This window comes from Panicum virgatum, chromosome 3K (genome assembly GCF_016808335.1).
Source record: "Panicum virgatum strain AP13 chromosome 3K, P.virgatum_v5, whole genome shotgun sequence".
Lineage (NCBI taxonomy): Eukaryota > Viridiplantae > Streptophyta > Magnoliopsida > Poales > Poaceae > Panicum > Panicum virgatum.
Window position 1 is genome coordinate 28890528 of NC_053138.1, and position 10967 is coordinate 28901494.

The 10967-nt window shown below is 43.0% G+C and overlaps 1 long non-coding RNA gene across 1 annotated transcript; it reads left to right on the top strand.

Moving 5' to 3' along the window:
- Positions 1–8229: 8229 nt before the first annotated feature.
- On the top strand, positions 8230–10567 carry LOC120701385. Its single transcript, XR_005686075.1, has 4 exons — positions 8230–8556; positions 9017–9140; positions 9360–9812; positions 9920–10567. It is a non-coding gene; the product is annotated as an uncharacterized LOC120701385 (long non-coding RNA).
- The last annotated feature ends 400 nt before the right edge of the window (positions 10568–10967 follow it).

Genomic DNA, 10967 nt, shown 5'->3' on the forward strand with positions numbered 1-10967 from the left:
CCCTAGGTTGCAAACCCATCTAGAGATAGTAATAGCATGACATAGGACTTTCCTTTGTTACTAATTAAATTTCTCTAGTGTTATTGCTTTTAGATTTTAAACCGCCTATTCACCCCCCTCTAGTCGGTGTTCTTGATCCTACAAGTGGTACCAGAGCTAAGTACTCCATTAATTAAGGATTTAACCATCTTGGAGTAGAACAATGACTAGTGATCATGGGATTCATGTTGGGAAGCCACCGTTCTTTGATGGGAACAATTATGATTATTGGAAGACTAGGATGTCGGCTCATCTCAAAGCCATGAGTAGAAAGCTATAGAGAATAGTAAATGATGGATATGTCATTTTGGACCCAAAGAGTTTGACACCCCTAGATGAGGAAAATGAGACACTAAATGATCAAGGGGTTAATGTGCTCTTTAGTGCTCTTGATGTGAATGAATTTAATAGAGTCAAGAGCCTCACAAATGCAAATGACATATGGAAGAAGCTCATGGAAATTCATGAGGGTACATCAACGGTGAAAGAGGCCAAGCTATACTTGCTTAAAGGAAATTTTAGTGAATTTACCATGAAGAAGGATGAGAGCATAGCCGAGATGTTCAACCGGCTAAATGACATTGTAAATGATCTCAAGGGACTTGGATTTGAGGTACCGGATGGGGATTTCAACCACAAGTTTCTTAGATGTCTTCCGGAAAGATATGACACAATTGTGACCTTACTTGTAAGGTCAAATGTGAAGACCGCAACTCCCACACAAATATTGGGAGAAATTCTCACCCATGACATGTTCAAGAAATCTCAAGATGAAGCTCATGGTGGAGAAATTGATATGAAAAAGAAAAGTGTGGCATTCAAAGCTCAAGATAGCAAAAATGAAGAAGAAAGTGGATGCCAAGAAGAAGAATCGGATGAGGAGATGGCTCTCTTTGTCAAGAGATTCAATAGAATGATGAGCAAGAAGAGCTTTGGCAAGAGAGGCCAATCATCAAGAAAAAATCCTTTTGTGGGCAAGACTTGCTTCAATTGTGGTGAAGTAGGTCATATCATTGTCAATTGTCCAAACAAGAAAAAGGACAAGAAAAATGATGAAAAGAAGAAGAAGAAGTTCATCAAGAAGAAGAAGAATGGCCAAGCTTATTTTGTTGAATGGGATTCCGATGCAAGCTCCGATGATGATGATGATGATGATGACAAGCCATCCAAGGGAGTTGCCGGGATCGCCATCAAGGAGGCTCCATCACTCTTCTCCACACCACATTGTCTTATGGCAAAGGGTGGTGCAAAGGTACAACAAGATGGTGAACTTGATGAATTTTCATATGATGATCTTGTTGAAATGCTTAATGATGCCGATGAATTCATGACAAAGGAAAAGGCTAAGTTGAAGGACTTGAAGTTGAAGTTTACTTCTCTTCAGAATTCCTATGAGGAGCTAAAGACTTCTCATGAGAATCTCAAAGAAACTCATGAGAAGCTTGAGGAAGCTCACAATACCTTGCTTAGTCATGAAAGAAAAGCAACATTGAGCATTGGTGTTAGTTGTGATTTAATTGATGATAAATCTTGTGGCTCTAGCTCTACTAGTTCTTTGTGCACTAAAATTGATAACCCTTCTTGCAATGAATCTCTCATTATGGAAAATGATTTATTAAAGAAAAAGGTTACTTGCTTGACTAATGATTTGAGAAAATGCTATGATAGTAGAGCAAAGTTTAATCATTGTTGGGCAAGCCAAAAGTTCACCTTGAACAAGCAAGGGTTTGGATATATTCCTAAGAAAGGGAAGAAGGCTTTTGTGCAAACTAAAACTACTTTTGTGAAGAGTAGTGGCAAGCCATACTGTGAGAAATGCAAGAAGGTTGGCCATGTTGAGAAGAATTGCACCAACAAGAAAGTCATATCCTTTGATTCAAGTTACATGCTTATGAAAAATTCAAATGGCAATGTTAGTGCAAAATTTGTTGGTATACCTATAAATGGTGCTAAAAAGAATGCCATTTGGGTGCCAAAAGTCTTGGTCACTAATGTGGTCACTAACGTTCAAGGACCCAAGAAAGTTTGGGTACCTAAGAGAGTTACTTCATCTTTGTAGGTGAATTACAAGTCCGGAGGAAGACATTGGGTGCTTGATAGTGGATGCACTCAACACATGACCGGAGATCAAATGATGTTTTCCTCTCTAGATGAGAATGTTGGTGGCTATAGTGACATCATCTTTGGTGACAATAGCCGGGGCAAAGTCAAAGGAGTTGGTACAATTCCTATCTCAAGCAATCATTCTCTCTCAAATGTATTGTTAGTTGATTCTTTCAAGTTTAATCTCTTAGCGGTCACTCAACTTTGTGATTTTGGATATAAGTGTAGTTTCACTAAAGATGATGTTGTAGTGACTAGCTTGGATGGAAAAGATCACATCTTTACGGGATTTAGACATGAGGATGTATATCTTGTGGATTTTGCAACTAAAGAGGCAAATTTGTCCACTTGCTTATTCACTCAATCATCCTTGGGTTGGTTATGGCATAGAAGGCTTGGTCATGTTGGCATGAAACAACTCAACCGACTTTTGAAGCATGATTTAGTAGTTGGCTTGAAGAATGTGAAGTTTGATAAAGATAAGCTTTGTAGTGCATGTCAAGCCGGAAAGCAAGTTGCAAATACTCATCCCACTAAGAGTGTCATGTCAACCGAGAGACCATTGGAATTATTGCATATGGATTTATTTGGTCCTACAACATATAGAAGTATTGGTGGAAATTGCTATTGTCTTGTGGTAGTGGATGATTACTCAAGATATACATGGGTTTTCTTTCTTCATGACAAGGCCGATACATATGACACATTCAAGAAATTCTTTACAAGGGCCGAAAATAAATTTGAGCTCAAGGTGAAGAAAGTAAGGAGTGACAATGGAAGTGAGTTTAGAAACACAAGAGTTGAGGAATGGTGTGATGTGAAAGGAATCAAGCATGAATTCTCAACCAAGTATACTCCGGAACAAAAATGGTCTTGTTGAAAGGAAAAATAGAACCTTGATTGATATGGCAAGATCAATGCTCTCCGAGTACAATGTTTCGGATAGCTTTTGGGCCGAAGCAATCAACACGGCTTGTCATGCCTCAAATAGATTGTATTGCCATAGATTTCATAACAAGACCCCATATGAGTTGCTCATTGGAAGGAAGCCAAATATATCATATTTTAGAGTGTTTGGTTGCAAGTGCTATATTCTCAAGAAGGGAACTCGGTTATCAAAGTTTCAAAGCAAATGTGATGAGGGTTTTCTTCTTGGATATTCATCTAATAGCAAGGCTTATCGGGTCTACAACAAAACTCATGGCATTGTTGAAGAAGCATATGATGTTGAGTTTGATGAAACCAATGGTTCTCATAATGAACAAGAAAATCTTGATGATGTGAGAAGTGATGGTTTGAGAAATGCAATGAAAAATATGTCAATTGGTGATGTTAGACCAAGAGAAGAAGACGAAGATGAAGATGGTCCTTCTATCTCTCTTAGAGTTAATCCTTCAACTTCTATCTCAAATGATCAAGCACAACAAATTGTACAAAATTCAAGTAATGATGATTCTCAAGTACAAGATCAAGTTGGTTCATCTAGTGCACCTTCTTCATCAACTCAAGAACCCATTGTTCCTCAAAGAATTCATCATGCTCTTGCAAAGGATCATCCGGTGGATCAAATCATGGGTGATATTAGTAAGGGTGTCCAAACTCGATCTCGCATTGCTTCATTTTGTGAACATTATTCTTTTGTATCTTTTCTTGAACCTAACCATGTAGATGAAGCATTGAGAGATCCGGATTGGGTGAATGCTATGCATGAAGAATTAAATAATTTCACCCGGAATCAAGTTTGGGATTTAGTTGAGAGGCCCAAGAATTATAATGTTATTGGCACTAAATGGGTTTTTAGAAACAAGCAAAATGAAGATGGAATGGTTGTGAGAAACAAGGCAAGATTAGTAGCTCAAGGCTTCACTCAAGTCGAAGGTTTGGATTTCGGTGAAACTTTTGCTCCCGTTGCTAGATTAGAAGCTATTAGAATTTTATTAGCTTATGCTTGCTCTCACAACATTAAACTTTTTCAAATGGATGTGAAAAGTGCTTTCTTGAATGGCAAGATTAGTGAACTTATTTTTGTTGAGCAACCTCCCGGTTTTGAAGATCCCAAGAAGCCAAATCATGTATACAAGCTCTCTAAAGCTCTTTATAGTCTTAAGCAAGCTCCACGAGCTTGGTATGAAAGATTGAGGGATTTTCTTATCTCTAAGGGCTTCAAAATTGGTAAGGTTGATACTACTTTGTTCACTAAAGATATTGGTAAAGATTTGTTTGTTTGTCAAATTTATGTTGATGATATTATCTTTGGTTCAACTAACCCAAGTTTTTGTGAGGAATTTGGTGAAATGATGTCTAGGGAATTTGAGATGTCTATGATTGGTGAATTGAGTTTCTTTCTTGGACTTCAAATCAAGCAACTCAAGGGTGTCTCTCTGGTTTGGGCTGAAAAGTTAAACTGCGGACAGTCCGCTCCTGAGGAGCGGACGGTCCGCAGGCTAATCTCAAAGTTGTTCCAGAGACGTTGTTAGTCTCTGGTGGGTTGGAACTCTTAACTGCGGACGGTCCGCCACTAGGGCGCGGACGGTCCGCCAGGGGTTAACGGCTAGTTCTGACACACATTAAATGCACTCTGACTCACTGGTTTATAACGGCGGACAGTCCGGTTTTTGAACCGCGGACGGTCCGCGACTTCGCAGAAAAGAGTGTAACGGCTAGTTTTTGGAGGGATGTCTATATATACCCAATGCCCGGGCATTGGGTGGGTCTCTTGGCCATTTGGATAGCATTCTTGACACATTAGAGCTAAGGCATCCCTCTCTCACACACACTTGCTAAGAGATTGCATTTTTGAGAGTGTGAGAGCTTCCTAGTGCATTGCATCAAGAGTTTGAGCTTTGTGGCATTAGGGATACTTCAAGCAAGCGTCATTAACTTGTTACTCTTGGGAGTTGCCGCTCCCTAGACGGCTTGGAGAAGTGGATTTCGTGGAGCTCCTCCAAGGAGATTGTTGAGGAGCCCCGATTTCGGTTGTGAGAGGTTTTGTGCTCACCTCACCGGAGTGGTGAAGAGCAACTCTAGTGGAATCGAGGTGTGGAGCGGTTCTTTGATTCAAGCCGGCTCAAGATCAAGAGGTTCTTGATAGAGGAGCGGTTGATTCTTAGAATCCACCTCAACGTGGATTAGGGGTGACCGGCAAGTCATCGACACCACGGGATAATTTCTTGTGTCAAGCTTGGTTACTTCTCTTGCTCTCTTTAATACTTGTTCTTACTTTGAGCAATTTACTTTACTAGAGCTTGATTTGTGACTTGTCACCCTAGGTTGCAAACCCATCTAGAGATAGTAATAGCATGACATAGGACTTTCCTTTGTTACTAATTAAATTTCTCTAGTGTTATTGCTTTTAGATTTTAAACCGCCTATTCACCCCCCCTCTAGTCGGTGTTCTTGATCCTACAGCGTCACTCGATCCCTTGAGGCATACCTGTTATGGTTATTTGGATACATAATGTTCAACAACTCACACGGGGCCTATGTGGATAGGTTGCTTTTGCCTTACGCACAGGAGATCGCAGAAGCAGATGTGGAGAAAATGCCTCAATACAGTTGGGGATCAGCGGTACTTGCAGCCACATACTGTTGCCTCTACAAGGCATCGGTGCAAAATAAGCACAATGCAATTCTTACAGGATGTCCGATTCTGCTACAGCTTTGGTCGTACGAGAGGATAGCAATTGGTCGCCCGATTGTCGACCACTCACCGTATGAGCTGGATATGTACGGTGACACTGAGGACGATAGGCCCACCATGGGGACTCTCTGGTACGCTCGTCAGGAACGGAAATGACTGCTACTCGTACTATTCTGTTGGCAATTCTGTTGCTTTGTTTAACCCTCTTTGTATTTCTTATTGGTACATATTATTGTTAATTTTGTGCAGAAGAGTTGGGCCCACATACAGTCTCGTCGGGCCTATCCTGAATTTGTGGCTGATTTTGATCGGTTGACACCTGAAGACGTCGTGTGGGAGCCCTACTCCGGATTGGCTATAAACACTCGTGCACCGATTGGGATATCTTCGGTTTGCTTTCAGGACCAGGCCTTTTGGATGACAACTACAGCGTTGGTGTACGATGTTTACATTGAGGCTCACTGCCCGGATAGAGTCAGGAGACAGTTTGGTCAAAGGCAGTTGTATCCTGTACCGTCAGTATTGGATCGGGTCGAACGCCATGACCACAGGTAACAATTCATATGTCATTTCAGTGACTACGCATTGTATAGTTAACTAATCATATTTGACTAAATTATTTTCAATATTTAGTTTGTCGAGGACTAGTCAACCCTTCTCCAACATGTGGGTGCCAAGGGTGCAGCCTTGGGTCGATGGTTGGGACCAGGCAGAGGAAAACGTGGCGCTTGCGACCCCTGCACACACGAAGGCTTTGTACAGGGCGTACCTGAGCTGGTACTAGCCTCAGACTCGTTGCCGCTTGATATATGCTGACATGCAACCACAGCCGTATGTTGCGACACCGCAGGATGGCTACGCACGACATAGGGATGAGGCATTAGCTGGGGCGGTGAGTCAAAGTTATCATCGCTTTTCAAATACTTTGGATTACAGTGTTAATGTCTTTCTTTTTCTCTTTTTCTTGCTTGCAATTTGAAATGTGCAGGTTGATGGACGTAGATGCCAGGGCGAATTTGATGACGATTCGAGTGGGATCTATGATGGATAGAAATGAGCAAGAGTCGGCCTGGATCCGAGTTTCACAAAGAGCCCATTCCATGCTTGAAGCCTTTGGTAGCCGGACATCGTACGAGGACTCGTATGGTTCGTCTCAAGCCTCGACCTCGTTTCCTTGTGGTCCCACACAGCAGCAGCCTTCCCAAGCACCTTATTGGTCTCAGCAACATTATCCAGGTACGTGAGGATACTTACTGACTTCCTACTTTGAAGCCAACAATTAATTCTCAGTCCATACAGGTGATGCACACCCACCTTATCAACCTCACGGAGGGACTCAGTTTAGTACCATGGCACCAGCTGCAGGGATGTCATTTCAACCAACACAGGCACCAGCACGACCTTTCGGTAGACATATAGTCTATATCTTAATTTCAATTAATTGTGGTATGAAGTCTAATTCCTTTTGTATTTACATATAGGATCACAACAGTTATATGATGTTGGACCTTCTTCGTATTACCCTACGGCGACAGCAGAAGGAACGCAAGGTAAATACCTAATATGTATCCCGAATTTATCATGTGCTTTTTATTTATATGAATATTTTAAATAATTCGAACGGTTTACAGGATCACACCACCAGCTTCCTGATATGGGTCATTCTTCGTATCCACCACCAACAGGTACGTATGATGAATATGTACCCAAATATATGACTTATAAGATGATGATTAAAATATCTTAATTGCTACTGTATAGGGCCCACACAGGATACCTTTGAGGTGAACTTCGAAGATTGGAGTCGGTTATTTTCTACACTTAACCAGCAGGTCGATCCTACCTTCCAGACACCAGTGGCCACCGGACGTCCAGGTAGAGACGTAGGGCCTCCAGAGCGACACACCTACTCTACAGACCACGTCCACGCTTAGCGTAAAAGAGGTCGACATGGCCGGGGTGGTTGGGGTGGTTAGGAGGTGCTTCTAGCTGTTTCTGTATTTTTGTTATGGACATGTCGTCATGTTATACTTATTTCGTTCTTATGCATTACCTATTTCATTCTCATTTGCGTATGTGTATGAATTGTTAACTTATACTTTTCATATTCATGTACTTTACTGATGGTTTTTATTTGTATCCAAAATATCTAAAACAACATCTAATGGCCCACTGCTGTAATTTTGCGGGGAGGGGGAGCCTGCCGCCCCCCTGTCGGGCTCCCGCCATGGGCCTCAGCGTAAATAAAAATTATTTTTATTTATATATAAGTCCCTGCCGCCCCCCTGCCGGGCGGCAGGCCCCCTGCCGCCCCCCTGCCATGTGGTAGGGGTATAAAACTGTAAATTGTGAAATCGAAAATATATTTCTGTAAAAAATATTTTTGAAAAATATAAAAATAAAAAAGACGCACCTGCAGGTATCCTGCGAGGCCTGCGAGAGCCCATCCAAGAACCCTCCTTCTCCTTTCTGCCTCCACATGACGGCGCGTCGGCGCCGACCCTCCCCTCGCCTTGCACCTCCACACGACGGCGCCGCCCCTCCACTTCGCCTCGCCCCTCCACGCAACGGTGCCGCCCCTCCACTACGCCTCGCACCTCCACGCAACGGCGCCGCCCCTCCACTCCGCCTTCGCTGGATCCGGCGAGCCGCGTGTCCTCCGCCTCCACCTCTTCGCCATCGTCGTCCATCGGGGTCGAGTTCGCCACCCGCAGCATCCACGTCGAGGACAAGGTCATCAAGGCCCAGATCTAGGACACCGCCGGCCAGGAAAGGTACGCGCCCCACAGATCCATCTGAGCTCTGCCAGGCTCATCTGATCTCCGATTGGTCCGTTCGTTAGCAATTGGTTGGTCTGCATCGTATGGATCTCTGTAGCTTAACTTGGTCAGTGACCCCTAATTGCCAATACGAGAGCCTCCTTTGATCGATTACACTAGTAGTAGGGCTATAGTTCTTTAGCGCCAAACATCCAGAGAATATGAGTTCTATAGAAATTTATATATTAGCTAGGAATTCAGAAAGTTATCTTGCAGATGTTGCGTGTGTTTGTCTGTCAACGACTAGCAGAGCTCCTACAGTAATTGAGGCTTAAAGTGAGCTCTAGTTTAGGAAGTCTGAATGTGGATTATAACATGGCCATTTTCTTTCTGAAAACTGCAGATCTCTTTGCCTACTGTATTTCACTGGTTGCATTGCAGTGATGCTAATCTCTTAGGAATTGTTGCATTGCAGAGGTCTTTGTCAGCCCTCCTTATATGTTCCTTCCTGTGGTTAAGAGCCAGCTGCGCCCAGAGTTCCAAGTTGCTGCTCAGAACTGCTGGGTGAAGAAGGGAGGTGCTTTCACTGGTGAAGTCAGGTTAGTCTTCATTTCTCTCCTGGCTGTCCACCCCATATATTGTAATGGCTTTTGCGAGGATGGATTAATGTCAAATCTAAAATGCAAATTCATGCAACATTTACACAAGCATAAGCTTAATGTTCTTTTGATCATTATGCACTGATCTCAGTAAACAAACCAGGTAGTACTTGTCTAGGATTTGTTTCAGGCACTATAAATTGTTTTTTATCATTTCAGCTTACAATGGAAACGATGCCCTCACCATCTCGACTAGAAGATGTTGGGGTCACCTCGAACGGCCCACCATCTATCAACAACAATATACAAGAATATCTCGGAAGCTCTCCACTGAAGAGGCCCAAAGAAACAAGTAAAAAGATGCAACCAACAGTAAAGCGGGCAAAACCATCTGCTACTAGAATCAACAAGAGTCTCCCAGAAGCTCTACACTGAAGAGGCCCAATGAAACCAGTAAAAGGAAGCAGCCAGCAGCAAAGCGGTTCAAGCCTCCAATGGCGGAGAAGATGCCAAGTGTTGATCGGTCTCCCTTGGTGAGAAGGTCTCCCCTGGTGAGGAGTCCACACTTGAGGTTGGTTGTGTCCCCTGTGGTGATAGATCATAGTCCAAGAAGTTCTTCACCATCTCCACCACTACTTGTAGAGAGGTCCCCATCCCCTTCTACATTACCTGGTAATTACTGTTTATGTACTCATTTTTTTAATGTCATTGTATATAGGCCCTTTAGTGTTTTTATCTGTTTAATGAGAACTAATATTTCTTTTACACCAATGCTACAGGTCCCTCTTCTGTACAGACTAAACTACGGAGGCTGAAATCAGATATTTGGAGTGATATGGACCCTATCTATCATGGTAGGAAACTTATTCAAGCTCGCTGCAAGCACTGCAATGAGGTATTTTCTGCTGCACGAAATTCAGGAAATAGTCATATGCGTAGGCATTTTGCGTTTGTGTGAACCAAGACTTAGAGTGCATAACATGGTTGAGAAATTGCAGTCATCAGCATTTTCAACAGAGGCAGCTGCCCTAGCAAATTGGAAATTTGATCGTAAAATCACTCGTTGTGAACTTGTCCAGAGCTTGGTTCTCTTGAAATGGGTAATGAAAGGTTGCTAGCTGTTCCAGTAAACCTTTATTTTCAGGGCACCGAGGTCGTACCAAGAAATGCAAGATCGCACTCCTGCTTGCTTTCTGGCGTGTTCCAGTTCAGTGTGTGATGTGTGTTCAGTATGGACAGGAGAATTGAGGGCGTGTTGTAATAATGTGTTCGCATGGTGAGGAGAGCGTGAGTGATTGGTATGTACATTAATGACAGAGGAGGTTAAGGGTAGGAATTGTTTGATCACAGTGTCTATCCGTTCTGGGCCTTTTACTTGCTTGTCCATAAGTGCTTAATTCTGTGTGGAATTAAACAAATGTACAATAGCCGGAGTGCTTGATCCGTAATATGGGATCTCGGCAGGCGTGCTTAATTCTGCAAGCTTGCTTGAACTGGGCCGGAGGGCCATTTTGAGCTCGCAGGTCTCGGCAGGTGCCTGCAACCTGCGTGTTTCATCCCGCACAAATCTGACAGGCATCTACAGCACACCTGACGCAAGTTGGCGGGCTCCTGCACAGTCATTAACCGGTGCTTGCAAGTGGTGGGGATGGTTCCGAAGGCCTCTGCAGACGGGCCCGCCTGCATCTTGATTCGTGGGTTTCTCCAATATGGGCACAGTACCAGAAAATCTTCACTTTTTAAACTTTTTCTATGTTGCTTGCCCCCTTTTTTTCTGTTGTCAATGGGCCCCATTACACTATACAAATACAATTGTGCACTCAAGAA